This window comes from Amphibalanus amphitrite, unplaced genomic scaffold, assembly GCF_019059575.1.
Source record: "Amphibalanus amphitrite isolate SeventyFive unplaced genomic scaffold, NRLGWU_Aamphi_draft 000202F_arrow, whole genome shotgun sequence".
NCBI classification, from domain to species: Eukaryota; Metazoa; Arthropoda; class Thecostraca; order Balanomorpha; family Balanidae; genus Amphibalanus; species Amphibalanus amphitrite.
Window position 1 is genome coordinate 279199 of NW_024881697.1, and position 14697 is coordinate 293895.

Genomic DNA, 14697 nt, shown 5'->3' on the forward strand with positions numbered 1-14697 from the left:
AAATCCGAGATAGCCATTTTAATTAACCCGGCACCGCCTGGGCTATTTCCGTACCCACGACAGCCTGGGGGGGGGGGTCGGATCCGACCCCCCCTCCTGTTATCTCGAGAACCAATGGTCGTATCGAGCCCCGCGAGGCGGAGTTCGAAAGGTCTCTACGAGACCTTCCCAAAGCACTCTTAAGATTTTAAGATTGAGGTCAACTTTCGGGTCAAGGTCAGGTCAAAGGTCAAATTAAGGGGTTTTGCATGAATCGGCTTACGGACAGCGGAATCGATAGCTGCTGCTCGAAACTCACCAAAAATGACCTCAAAGGCCTAGTGAAGGTACCATGTGCGTATAGGGGTCATACTAAGCACGGGTCAAGGTCAGGTCAGGTCACGAAAGGTCACGGTTTTCACTTTCTGCTACATGGGCGTGCGACACATGTTTTATGGCTTATTTTTCACGACGAATCCGATGGTAATGGTTATATGTGACCCCAAGTCACTGTGCTGGTGATAAGTGTGCATTGAAAGCATAAAAAATCGTTTATACTATACATAACTAAACGAGGGCTAAGAAAAAAAGCCAATTTTTCAACTTTTTATTTTTGACATAAAATTGCACTTTTCTAGACGAGCTTTGTCCCAGGAATCTAGTGGTGCCATTTGTTTTCACATGCGATGTTCAGAAGTGCCTCTAATTCGCGAAAATGCTTATGACGTCACCATGCCTTATGCATGTTGGAGCTATTTTTTACAATTTGGGGGTCAAAATTCAAGATAGAAAGTTGAAATTAGGGACATCTAATGTTCTAATAGAGCTCTATAACATGTATTCCGTTTTTTTAATTCTCAAAATTTTGGAATTTATTAGCTGTTTTCCAAAAAATATAGTTTTTTGAATTTTTAGGGGTGAAAAACGCATTTTATGGAAAATCCGAGATACCCATTTTAAAGAACTCGTTGAGCTGCGTCTTTTCATGTCCTTAATTTGCAATTTGCTTCAAACCCTGATTTTTGGCGATTTTTTAAACATTTACCACTTTTTGACTAAAAACGCCATGTAGTTAGTAGTTACATCACTAAAATTGATATATCTAAAGAAAAATTGGAAATTTTTTCTTAAAAATTGCACTGGAGACGTCAAATTGATGGGGGAGAAGGTATGCCAAGTTTCAAGTAGATTGCGAAAGTGGTTCATGAGTTATTCAAGAAAAACGGAGGGGGGGGGGGTCGGATCCGACCCCCCCCCCAGGCGGTCGCGGGTTAAAGAGCTCGTTGAGCTGCGTCTATTCATGTCCTTAATTTGCCATTTGCTTTAAACCTTGATTTTTGGTGGTTTTTTAACCGCAGGACCAGGCAGTGTATTTCAGCGACTGCCTGGTCTCCGCCTAGCATTTCATGATATGCTCACAATTTAAGGTATTCGCAGGGATGCACGCATTTCTACGAAAATTTCAGCCTTTGCCGGCATTCCACGTAATGCCTAGAGCCTAGATATGTCATTAAATACCGGACTTCACTCGATGCCTACGACAGATTATGGAATAGGTCACTCATATAACCCATGTACAGTGGGTCTAGTAAGGATCTCCAGACGGTAAATAGATGGCGTTGAGCCGTAGTCGAGTCCATGTCAAATTCAAGGGGAGGTACGTACCGAGCTGGGCCCGGTGGGGAGGTGGGGAGGGGCGAGGTCACGGTGCGGGTGACCTGTCAAACAGCCCCGGCGCAGCTGGGCGCTGCCGCAGGCAAAGGTGCTATTCCAGCCGGCCCGCCGCGCTGTTCCATTCGCGGTGGCGGGCGGGCCTGGCGGCCGGTAGCCCGGCTGCTTGGAAGGAAAGGATAAAGGCATGGGTTTGCCGTGGCCGGTTCATCTATTGTCACTTATGACGCAAAGTAATGCATATGTGCCATGTGATGTTGGTTAATTGCATGATGCTGTGGTAGGTATTATTGTTAGTAATGATAGAGATGTTGGTGATGCAGCTAGCACTGGAATGCTAGCGAATGCTCCAAGCGTCCAGTAGCTCAAAGGATTAAGATTACTGATATATCCTGAAATTTTCATTGTAGATAATTCCAGCACCCAAAAGATCGTTCGCCATTTCTGAACTGGCTGGTGTTTCTTGCGTAGAGCGCCTTTGGGCGAATCATTGTCATGGCCGGCGATTCTTTTTTTTGTAAGACGGGTCACATCGGACTAAGACCAAATTTAGTCGCTAAAAGATATGAGGAAAAGTCAAAAGTAGACGAGTATCGCATTTTTGCGTACTAGAGGTACAGGTTTACGCGATAACTGTATGTTTTGATTTATGTTATGTTACGGGTGCATTAGTTTTGGGTGATTGACTTGTATTTTTAGCTATATTATTCGGGTAGATTTGGGTAGCTGTTTTTAAAACTGTAAGGGATGGTGATAGTTGCGGGGTGTTCAAGTGCTTTGTCTGTTGGACCCTTTTTGAACTCAACCCTACCCCTACCCTACCCCTACCCTACCCCTACCCTATCCTACCCTACCCTACTACCCTACCCTACCCTACCCTACTACCCTACCCTACCCTACCCTACTACCCTACGCTACCCTACTATACTAACCTACCCTACTACCCTACCTAACTCTACCCTACCCTACCCTACCCTACCCTACCCTACCCTACCCTACCCTACCCTACCCTACCCTACCCCTACACTACCCTACCCTACCCTACCCTACCCCTACACTACCCTACCCTACCCTACCCTATATACCCTACCATACCCTACCCTACCCTACCCTACCCCTACACTACCCTACCCTACCCTACCCTACCCTTACACTACCCTACCCTACCCTACCCTACCCTACCCTACCCTACCCTACCCCTACACTACCCCACCCTACCCTACCCTAACCTACCCTTACACTACCCTATCCTACCCTACCCTACCCTACCCTACCCCTACACTACCCTACCCTACCCTACCCTACCCTACCCTACCCTACCATACCATACCCTACCCTACCCTACCCTACCCTACCCTACACTACACTACACTACACTACACTACCCTACCCTACCCTACCCCTACCCTACCCTACCCTACCCTACCCTACCCTACCCCTACTCTACCCTACCCTACCCTACCCTACCCTACCCTACCCAACCCTACACTACACTACCACCGACAGTCCAAGTTTAGCTAAATCGGCCCAGAAACGGCTGAGATATTGCAAAAACAAATTAATTGTATTTACTGGCGAATCCCCTTGGCGAGCGGTGCCTTGTGTCGGCCTTCGTTGTCAAAGGTCAATAACCTGCCGGCTCTGATGCTTTTGACTCAGTTTTTAAGCGAACAACTGAGCCTAAAGCACGTGCCCTCTGCTCGGCGCCGGTCGCGGCCCCACCACGTGCACACCGCTGAACCCACACCCTCGAAAATTTAATACGACAAATGAGTGCACGCGACCGACTTGGCTTGAAAATTTAACCCCCGTAGCCCTCACCGTTCCCGAGCAATGGCCTGTTTTTGCCGATTCTAATGCTAACCCTATGGCGCACATGAGCACGCGCCACGGGCGCACCCCCGGCCGCATCGTGCCCAAAATTTAATACGACCTGTTTTATTACGTGACCCACGACTGGTAAAAGTTTCACCCTCCTGCGTCAATCGACGGCGCCGCAATAAGCCTTTTAGGGAGTAACCCAGACGGCGGCGTGGGCGGCGGACTTTTTAGGATTTATAATATAACTAGAGGTACAGGTTTACGCGATAACTGTATGTTTTGATATGTATGATTAACGGATGCATTAGTTTGGGTGTAGAAACTTGCATTTTTATTGGTATGATTTTTGTAGAAGTGGGTAACTGCTTTTAATTGAACTGTAAAGTATGATGGTGATGCATGCGAGTTCTTCGAGCCCTTTGTAAGTTAAGATGTTACTGAACGCAACCCTACCCTACCCTACCCTACCCTACCCTACCCTACCCTACCCTACCCTACCCCTACACTACCCTACCCTACCATACCCTACCCTACCCTACCCTACCCTACCCTACCCTACCCCTACACTACACTACCCTACCCTACCATACCCTACCCTACCCTACCCTACCCTACCCTACCCTACCCTACCCTACCCTACCCTACCCCTACACTACACTACCCTACCCTACCCTACCTTACCACTACCCTACCCTACCCTACCTACCCTACCCTACCCTACCCTACCTACCCTACCCTACCCTACCCTACCCTACTCCTACCCTACCCTACCCCTACCCTACCCTACCCCACCCTACCTTACCCTACCCTTACCCTACCCTACCCTACTCCTACCCTACCCTACCCTACCCTACCCTACCCTACCTTTCCACTACCCTACCCTACCCTACCATACCCTACCCTTACACTACCCTACCCTACCCTACCCTACCCTACCCTACAATCCCCTACAATCCCCTACCCTACCCTACCCTACCCTACAATCCCCTACCCAACCCTACCCTACAATCCCCTACCATACCCTACCCGACCCTACCCTACCCTACACTACCACCGACAGTCCAAGTTTCAGCTAAATCGGCCCAGAAACGGCTGAGATATTGCAAAAACAAATTAATTGTATTTACTGGCGAATCCCCTTGGCGAGCGGTGCCTTGTGTCGGCCTTCGTTGGCTCTGATGCTTTTCACTCAGTTTTATAAGCCCCGGTCCCACTAGGCGATGCGACCACTTACGACCGCCCACGATCGGTGGTCGGCAAAAGGTTGCCGCAATTCTTTAAGAGCTCGTACGATAGGATGTTGATATGAACGACTTGTCTTCAGACGTCGCGAGGTCATTTTGGTCGCCAAGAGGTTTTTGATGATGCACTAAAAACCTCCTGGCGACCGATTTGGTCGCGAAGAGTTCGCGAGAAACCGCAACAAGTCTTTCATTGTTCGCTAGTAGGAGGACGAGTGTCGCACGACAGGTTTCGGTGGTCGCAGGCAGTCGGGAGCGGTCGGCAGTCGTATACAAGTCGCCGATAATCGCACGGCGTTCTTCCCAACATCAGCAACCAGTCGCGAGACCACCGAGGTTCGATCGGTAAGCAATCGCACGATGGTGGCCGATTGCACGGCACTAGTCGGCAATTAGTCGACGACTGTGGTACGGACATCTCAGATCTCATACCGACCCTTATCACACGGCCGCGAACATAGTGCTCTCACTTTGAGATCAGCCGTAGACGATGAAGGGGATGCGTAAATTATCGTTTCCAGAAGAATTTCAAATAAAAACAGCGCAAGAAGAAATAAGAAGTGATGCACCGCCTACTACATAGTGCCTCTTAGGAGTCAAGGCTGAGATCCGGCCCAAAAAGCCCGACAATTCCAGGCGGCCCAGCTTCAGGGACACGACACGGAAAGTGACCAAGAAAAAGAAAATTGCTGGACAGTTGACTCTCTGGAAAAGAACGAGATCTTGAACGAGCCTCTGATGGAGCTAGCGCGTCGCAGGAAAAACGAGCGTGTGCGCCGTTACGAGACACAGTTATTGATACCCGATTTTAGGGTCTTAGGTTAACCGGTGACCTCTCACGTCAGGTCAAGTGCCATAAGTTATGGGTTCAGTTTTTGGTGAATACCTTGGCAAAAAGCGGCTACAGAGCCGCGATTTTGACATCATCGTGTTTTCCTTGTTGAGACGTGTCGAATGATATACTTTTTGGTGGGGTGAAGTCAACTTAAGGTGTTGACCTCAGGTCACGGTTGATTTGGCAGGTCTCCTTAAGTCCATTGGTGGCTCTCCCGACTCGCTAGTTCAATTGGATCGGGAGTTATGGGCGAAAAACTAATATGACCCTAGTGACGTCATAAATGACGTCACGCAAGGTCAACAATGCAAAAGTGACGCATCAAACTTGCAAGGAGTGCATGGAATCACGATTCGATATGCTTGGGATTGGGATAGCTTGAGATCTTTCCCGGCGCCAAAATAGCAGTTTTGATTTTTCCCCATTGAATTGAAATGGTGACGTCACGTAACCGACCTTTCCTTATGCGACCTTTAGGAAAAATCTGAGATATGCGAGTTGTGAGACCTGTAGAGGTTACTAGGTCCTGTAAGTTTAATCTCCTTGTGAAAGCTCCTCTGGCACTGAGAGCGTTGCGAAGTTGCAACCTCTGAAGATCGTGCAGAGGTTCACTTCTGACGCCATAAGTCAATGACCTGACCTGAGCCGAAAATGCGGCTGGTGTCAAAATATAACCTGCCGATTTTCAAAATTCGAATGGCATTCGATTCCCTCAACGTGATCTACATTTTGAAGAAAGTCCCAAAAACGCAAATAGGGGGCAGTAGGGGGAGGGGGATAAAACTGCACATTTCAGATGCTTTTTCAACTCCTCACCACTGCCATGTTTTTCAACCAATTTTGACGCAGCAGCTGCCGATCGATGCAGGATGAATCTGAAATTGGCATGCATTACAAAAATAAGCATTTCGAAAAATCATAGGCGGATACAGGTTATGGAATTTGGAGGCACATGGAATACATAATCCATCGGATGTTTTGTTGGTGCTGTCACCAAAACGGGCTGGCAAATTAATAATATTATTATAATACAAAAACGTGTGATAAAATGACTAAAATTAGATTGAATATTCATAGGCGGCGTCAGGGCACCGAAGGTAGGAGGTGACATTGACCTTCTCTCCTTTTTCTTGGAACCGCCTATGATCTGTTTCTTGTTCACTTCTAAAGCTGTTATACCTACAAATAATGTTGATATACCCACATATTGAATAATTACAGTTATAATGCATCAGCATCGTGATCTTTAACAAAATGACTCGCTTCACGAATAGGACCTCCCGATTCCCCATGCCCTGGAACCAGGGGTGCGAAGTCGGAGCCGCCGGAGCGGGCACATTTTGCCCGGAGCCGGAGCCGGAACCGGAGCCGCCATGACATTTCACCCGGAGCCGGAGCCGGAGCCAATTTTTTCTCCGAAGCCGGAGCCAGAGCTGTCTGAAATTTCCACGGCTCCGCATCCCTGCTCATAGGGGATGTACTGAGTCGGGGCCGGAGCCGGACCATTTTACTCTGAGCCGGAGCCGGAGCCGTAGCCGCCATAACATTTCACCCGGAGCCGGAGCTGGAGCCGATTTTTTTCTCCGGAGCCGGAGCCGTCTGAAATTTTCACGGCTCCGCATCCCTGCCTGGAACCGCCCTTGATAAAGATATCAACTTCAAATTTCCAGGAAAAGTGCCCAGCTTAGTTTGAAGAAAAGTCAGAAAATTTCAGCATCCTAGCTCCAGCCGTTTCGAAGATATTCCCGAAAAACCTCAGAGATGGATGCAAACAACCCCTCCGTGCCGTTAATATGGTTAGCGGAACATCCGCTCTTTACCAATCGTCCGGCAATCGGCGATAGGTCTTGAACAGATCTTCACTCGTCGGCGGCCAGCCGTTACATATCGCATGACGTACTCACGGCTGTCACCGAGTTTCGCACGTCATTCGTGCGACTCATGCCCCAATTTTTTCTTGGTTCGGCAAACTTCGTACGATGGTCTGCCAACTCTTGTACGATTAGTCATACGATGATTGCCGACCCTTTATATATGTGACCGTAATTACGATGAATCTGCAGCATTCGGTGATGGTCGGCGGTGGTCGGCAATGATTTGGGTCGTAGGCGGTCGTAAGTGGTCGCAACGCCTAGTGGGACCGGGGCTTAAGCGAACAACTGAGCCTAAAGCACGCGCCCTCTGCTCGGCGCCGGTCGCGGCCCCATCACGTGCACACCGCTGAACCCACACCCTCAAGAATTTAATACGATAAATGAGTGCACACGCTCGACTTTGCGTGAAAATTTCACCCCCGTGGCCCTCACCGTTCCCGAGCAATGGCCTGTTTTTTGTCGATTCTAATGCTAACCCTATGGCGCACATGAGCACGCGCCACGGGCGCACCGCTGGCCACATCGTGCCAAAAATTTAATACGACCTGTTGAATGACGTGACCCACGAGTCGTGAAAATTTTACCCTCGTGCGTCAATCGACGGCGCCGCAATAAGCCTTTTAGGGAGTAACCCCGACGGCGGCGTGGAACTTTTTAAGATTTATAATAGTATAATATAGATAGACTAGAGGTACAGGTTTACGCGATAACTGTATGTTTTGATTTATGTTATGTTACGGGTGCATTAGTTTGGGTTATTGACTTGTATTTTTAGATGTATTATTTGGATAGATTTGGGTAGCTATTTTTTATGAAACTGTAAGGGTTGGTGATAGGTGCGGGATGTGCAAGTGTTTTGCATGTTAGGCCCTTTTTGAACTTAACCCTACCCCTATCCTACCCTACCCTACCCTACCCTACCCTACCCTACCCTACCCTACCCTACCCTACCCCTACCCTACCCTACCCTACCCTACCCTACCCTACCCTACCCCTACACTACCCTACCCTACCCTACCCTACCCTAACCTACCCTACACTACCCTACACTACCCTACCCTACCCCTACACTACCCTACCATACCCTACCCTACCCTACCCTACCCCTAGGCCTACACTACCCTACCCTACCCTACCCTACCCTACCCTACCCTACCCTACCCTACCCTACAATCCCCTACCCTACCCTACCCTACCCTACCCTACCCCTACACTACCCTACCCAACCCCTAACCTACCCTACCCTACCCTACCCCTACCCTACCCTACCCTACTCTACCCTACCCTACGCTACCCTACAATCCCCTACCCTACCCTATCCTACCCTACCCTGCCCTACCCTACAATCCCCTGCCCTACCCTACAATCCCCTACCCTACCCTACCCTACTCTACCCTACCCTACGCTACCCTACAATCCCCTACCCTACCCTATCCTACCCTACCCTACCCTACCCTACAATCTCCTACCCTACCCTACCCTACCCTACCCTACCCTACCCTACCCTACCCTACCTACCCTACCCTACCCTACCCTACCCTACCCTACCCTAACCCTACCCCTACACTACCCTACCCTACCCCTACCCCTACACTACCCTACCCTACCCCTACCGTACCCTACCCTACCCTACCCTACCCCTACCGTACCCTACCCTACCCTACCCTACCCTACCCTACCCTACCCTACCCTACCCTACCCTACCCTACCCTACCCTACCCTACCCAACCCTACACTACACTACCACCGACAGTCCAAGTTTAGCTAAATCGGCCCAGAAACGGCTGAGATATTGCAAAAACAAATTAATTGTATTTACTGGCGAATCCCCTTGGCGAGCGGTGCCTTGTGTCGGCCTTCGTTGTCAAAGGTCAATGACCTGCCGGTATTTCCATCTCATGTTTTTTTTTTAAGCGAACAACTGAGCCTAAAGCACGTGCCCTCTGCTCGGTGCCGGTCGCGATTCTAATGCTAACCCTATGGCGCACATGAGCACGCGCCACGGGCGCACCCCCGGCCGCATCGTGTCCAAAATTTAATACGACCTGTTGAATTACGTGACCCACGAGTGGTGAAAATTTCACCCTCCTGCGCCAATCGACAGCGCCGCAATAGGCGGTTTTGGGAGTGACGTCGACGGCGTAACCCCGACGGCGGACTTTTTAAGATTTATAATCCCTGCTAATTTTTATATATGTAAATTTCCCTCAGTTTTGCAGCGAAGAAACTGAGCCTAGGGCACGTGCTCTCTGATCGGCGCCGGCCGCGGCCCAAACTCCCGCAAAAATGCGCCCACCAGGTGCAAACCACCGAGCGCAACTCTTCCAAAATTTAATACAACAAACAGATGCACGTGTCCGACTTGCGCCCAAAATTCCACCCCCGTAGCCCGCACCGTTCCGGAGCAATAGCCCGCCAAACGTGACTGACGCGTTACATACATACGTACAGACACCTCCCTGCTAAGAGGTGGATATAAACCAAATATAAGCACAAAAGAGGGGCCAGGGATGTTAGTATGGTGTAAGAAGAAGGCAGAAAGAAGTCAATGGACTAATGAGTCATTGACTGAACCTCCCACCAAGGCCCTAAATACAAGGTTGCACGGACTTATTTCTACTAAACCTACCAGAATATAGTTTCACGGTGGATTATTTAAATAATTGTTCAATCAAAATTTCGTAATTATTATCTCGTAATCATTTATAAGCAATTTTATAAATCAACTTTCAATTTGCTTGCCTTTTACTAGCAAAATAACTTTTCTAGTATTGGGTCAACATAGTGGTGTAGCAGTAGGAACCACATCTGGCAAAACCCCAATACCTACATACAGCAGAAAAGCAGCCACCAGGCGTCGCTATTGTCGTAGCACAGATGTCGCGCGCGTCGCCAATCGCCAAACTACCGATTTCCATAAGGCTGCATATGTACAGATATGTAACGGAAAGTCGCCCTTAAGGATTACGCTTATCATCCTTTGCTTATCAGGTCGATGGTTGGAAATTGGGAGGGTCTCGGCTATTTTCGACTACGGATATGCCTTTATCACATGATGAGGAACATGCTGATAAGCGTTTTATGTGTCATAACAGCACAAAAGTATTTTTAATCATTTTTCAAAAATAGCCGTTCTGCCGTATCTTTCAGTGCAAGGTGCCGTCGGTCATCCCCGACGTGACGTCACGCCGGGGATTTCCAGATTTTCCTACTAGACTTCGACGCCCCCTGCCTCCCACTACGATCCCGAAAATAACACTCATACTTTTCATTCATACATTGGGTTAGAGGGGTTTCATTCATGCAGTTGAAAATAAGGCTGGTCATGCATTAGTGTGATAGTATGGTGTGATCCGGGAATCTCGGCCAACTAAGCAGAGCTTGTTGCTGGTCGAGTCCCCAGGTCACAGCATATGGATGTGGCAAAAGGTGTATCCAGAGACTTAACCCGCGCCCCGTAGGGGGGGGGGCCGAAACGGCCCCCCCTGTCCTTTTCGGTCGATATCTCCTAAACGGCTGGAGATATCGCCACCAAACTTTCAGGACCCCTCCGGGCATCAATTTTACACATTGTGACCAAACATTTTTCCAGAGGCTATGATAGGTTGGCCACAAATGACGTCAGAGTGACGTCATGTTCTGTCATTTTCGACCGAAAAAAGACCTTCGCGAGAAGACCTGTCAGGACTACAGCTTTGAAGATACAGAAAAATGATTAAGACATAAAAGGTGTAGAATTGACAGGGCTACAAAACTGCTATCTCGAATTTTTGAAATTTTTGAGTTTAGACCCCTAAAAATCAAAAAAGCATTTTTTTGGATATATTCGCCAAAAAATCCAAAAGTTTTTTGAGTTTCGAAAAAACCGGAATATATGTGATAGTGCCTACCGTCTTCTATCTACATACCAAATTTCAGATCGATACCTCGTTTTTTGGCCAAGTTATAGCGAAAAAACTGTTCAAAAATGATGACGTCAAATTTTCAAACTCAATTTTTGGCAATTCTAGAACTTGTAGAGCAAAACGAAGACCACCATTAGACTCCCCGTGACGAGCTGCATCGAATCGATACCCATTTTATGCAAAAATATCAACTTTGAAATTTGACCTAATTTGACCTGACCTTGACCTGACCTACACAAAAACGTGACCTAGGCTGGCCCCAAAGGCTGCCTAACCAACATAATCGCATTTGTCATGTAAAATGGACCATAAAACATGTATCACACGACACATTCATATTGTGACCCCCGGTGACCTGACCTCGCTGTGACCTGACCTGGTATCAGTGACCTCAGATAGCAAAGTATGTGTTTGACGAACAATGTACCATCGATGGTTTTCAATAAATTATCAATTTACTCGCTTTCACAGCACATTTCTTGAATTGCCTGTGAACGGTGAAAATCTGACCTTTGACCTGACCTGTGACGTCATCGGTTTGACCTAGGTCAATGAAATTTGGTCACAAGGTAGTTCCCGGGTGGGGCTATCGAACGCCGTTTGAATTTTGAAAATCGGCCGGTAACTTTCCGAGATCTTAGGGGGGGGGCCGAAACGGCCCCCCCCCTACAGGTGGTAGGGTCCGCCGGTAGCCCTACGGGGCGCGGGTTAACCCTCGCCCTGGCAGGGGGGGGGGTCGATGCGACCCCCCCCCTAAGGTTTTTCGAAGATAGCGTAAAAACGGCGGCGCGCAGCGCCGCCAAATTTGGCACAGCCTATGGGGCAACCTTTTTACATATGACCTGAAAATTTCAGGTACGGGTGACCTTGGGTCAGGTCACCAGGTCAGAAAAACCGGTACAAGGTCATGGTCAAATTTCAATTTTCTTTATACACCTGTCCAACTCACAGTTTTCGACTGATTTCCTTCAAACTTTCAGGATGTGCTAAGTTCACCGAGTTCTATAACATGTAGTCCGGTTTTTTTGAGGTCACTGACCTGAGGTCAGTTAGAGGTCATTACGTCGTAATGCTAAGCCTATGGGAAAATACTAAATTCAGAAAATACTGGAGATATCCGCTTCGTTTTATCACTTTTGTGCTTTGAAACCACGGTACTTAACAGCAGGACACTTGGTGCTTCTTTGTTTGGTGTACTTATCCATGGGTCAGGTCAAATGAGGTCAACTGAGGTCAAATGACGTTTTTGCCAATAACTTGGCACATAATGACGCTAGAGCTTAAAAAATGGTATCATTGTGTTCCTGGTGATCAGCCGAATCAAATGATATGCGATATGATGCAATTTGGTTAATTTGAACTTAATTTATTAATTTAAGTTTACTTAAAATTTAAGAAAAACTTTAAGTACACTTAAGCAAGCTAAAAGTATATCATTCGACGCGCCTTGACGTGCTGAGTTCACTGGTGCTTTTCTTTTTGCTCTATCTTAATTAGATCAAAAGTTATAGGCGAAAAACTTTTGGCCTGTTTTTAGCGAAATTTTTACAATTATACCCCCCAAAACCCCCCTAAATATTGACCTAGAGCAACCAAATTTGCACAGGGGCGAGAACTCCGGGGGGCCCACCTACCTACCAAATTTGGTGTTTCTAGGTGCCATAGGAGCCAATCGCGAGGGGGGGGGGGTCGCATCGACCCCCCCCCCCCCTGCCAGGTCGTGTTATGAAAAATGCCCTGCCAGGGCGAGGGTTAAGGTATGGTATATTGTTCTAACTGTGTGTTGTTGTTAAAAGTGACTTATCAATGTTAAAATGTGTAAATTTTGATAGACTGACACAGACTGAAAGGGCCTTGTTCATCTGTGCACTGCTATGTATAATTGAGGATGAGTTGCGTTTTTGTATGTTTTTTAACCCGCGCCCTGCTGGGGGGGGGTGTTTGAACACCCCCCCTTGTGGTTTTTCGCAAATATCTCAAAAACGGCGGCGCGGAGCGCCGCCGTTTTTGGTACACCTTATCATACATCAATTCTACACATGTTGTGAAAATTTCAGACCAAGGTCATTCAAGGTCAGGTCACCAGGTCACTCGAAGTGACCTCACCTCATAAAAAGTTTCAATGTCTGTCATAGCTACACCGAGTGACCGATCGCTTTGAAACTTTCAGCGATTGCTAAGAGCAATAGCATGTACAAAATGCATATCTCAGAATTTTGATATCGATGACCTAAGGTCAGGTCAATTTTGCGACCTCACCATTATAAGTCAAGGGGAGAAAATTGAAATGCGCCTCTTTTGGACGAAAGACATTATAAACACTCCCAAACACTGAATTATAAGTGGTTTAGACACACTTAACATGAAAATGGTGTCTGTGACCCCTGTTTATGCCCTGAGGTCATCTTAGGTCACGAATGGTATCTAACAGTTTTTCGCAAATAACTTTTGATAGAGGCATGCTAGAGCGATGAAAACGCCTTAGATGTGTTCAGCTCGACGATACGGATCGACTGATATGCAACATGACCCTTTCCAGTCAGGTCATGACCTTGACCTGAGGTCATATTTTCAAGTTGACCTTTCAAGGTCAAGTTATAGTTCATTCGATGCGTCTTGACGAGAGGAACACGATGCCGGTAAAAGTAAGCTCGTACAATGCTTGGGTCAAAAGTTATTGCAGAAAAACTGTTTCCGAAAAAATCGGCTATTTTTGCAGTTTTTGCCCCCTGCAGGCAAAACCGTTGACGTTAGGTCAAATCTCAGCAAATTACTCAGAAAGGGCGTTAATAGGGCTATCGAATGCGCTTTTTCGCGGCGCTGTAGCTCTTTTGGTTCCCGAGTTATGCGTTGGCTTCTTGGAAATTTTCGACATTCGACCTGGAAATCGGCGAAATTTTGCCTTCAATGACCTCTGGTGACCTGACCTTTGACCTGACCAAAAAATTGACCGAAGTGATTTCCTCATTATTTTTGACGCTCTTTCGAACGCCGCCTTCCGCGTATCGCTACGTGGCCCAGGAGCCGAGTTAGAAGGGGGGGTGTTCAAACACCCCCCCCCAGCAGGGCGTGGAAATCCAGGACCCCCAGCCGGGCGCGGGTTAATAGTTTCTTTCGACAATTCAGGAATTTCTGACAATAAAAAGTGGGGTGCTACAATACTGTTCCAAAGTCGAGGACCTTGCCAGAAGGCAGTTTTTGTGCGATATAATTTTCGTGTGAATGTTTCTCGGAAGTGGTATGTAGTTCTTGTTTGGATGTTTTGGTTAGCCTGCAAACAGAAAAGAGTTTCAAGAGATGGTGGTAAAGATCCATTTAACTTTCGATGCATAATTAGAAGAAGCTGTTGTTTAGCAATATTTTTTACTTTT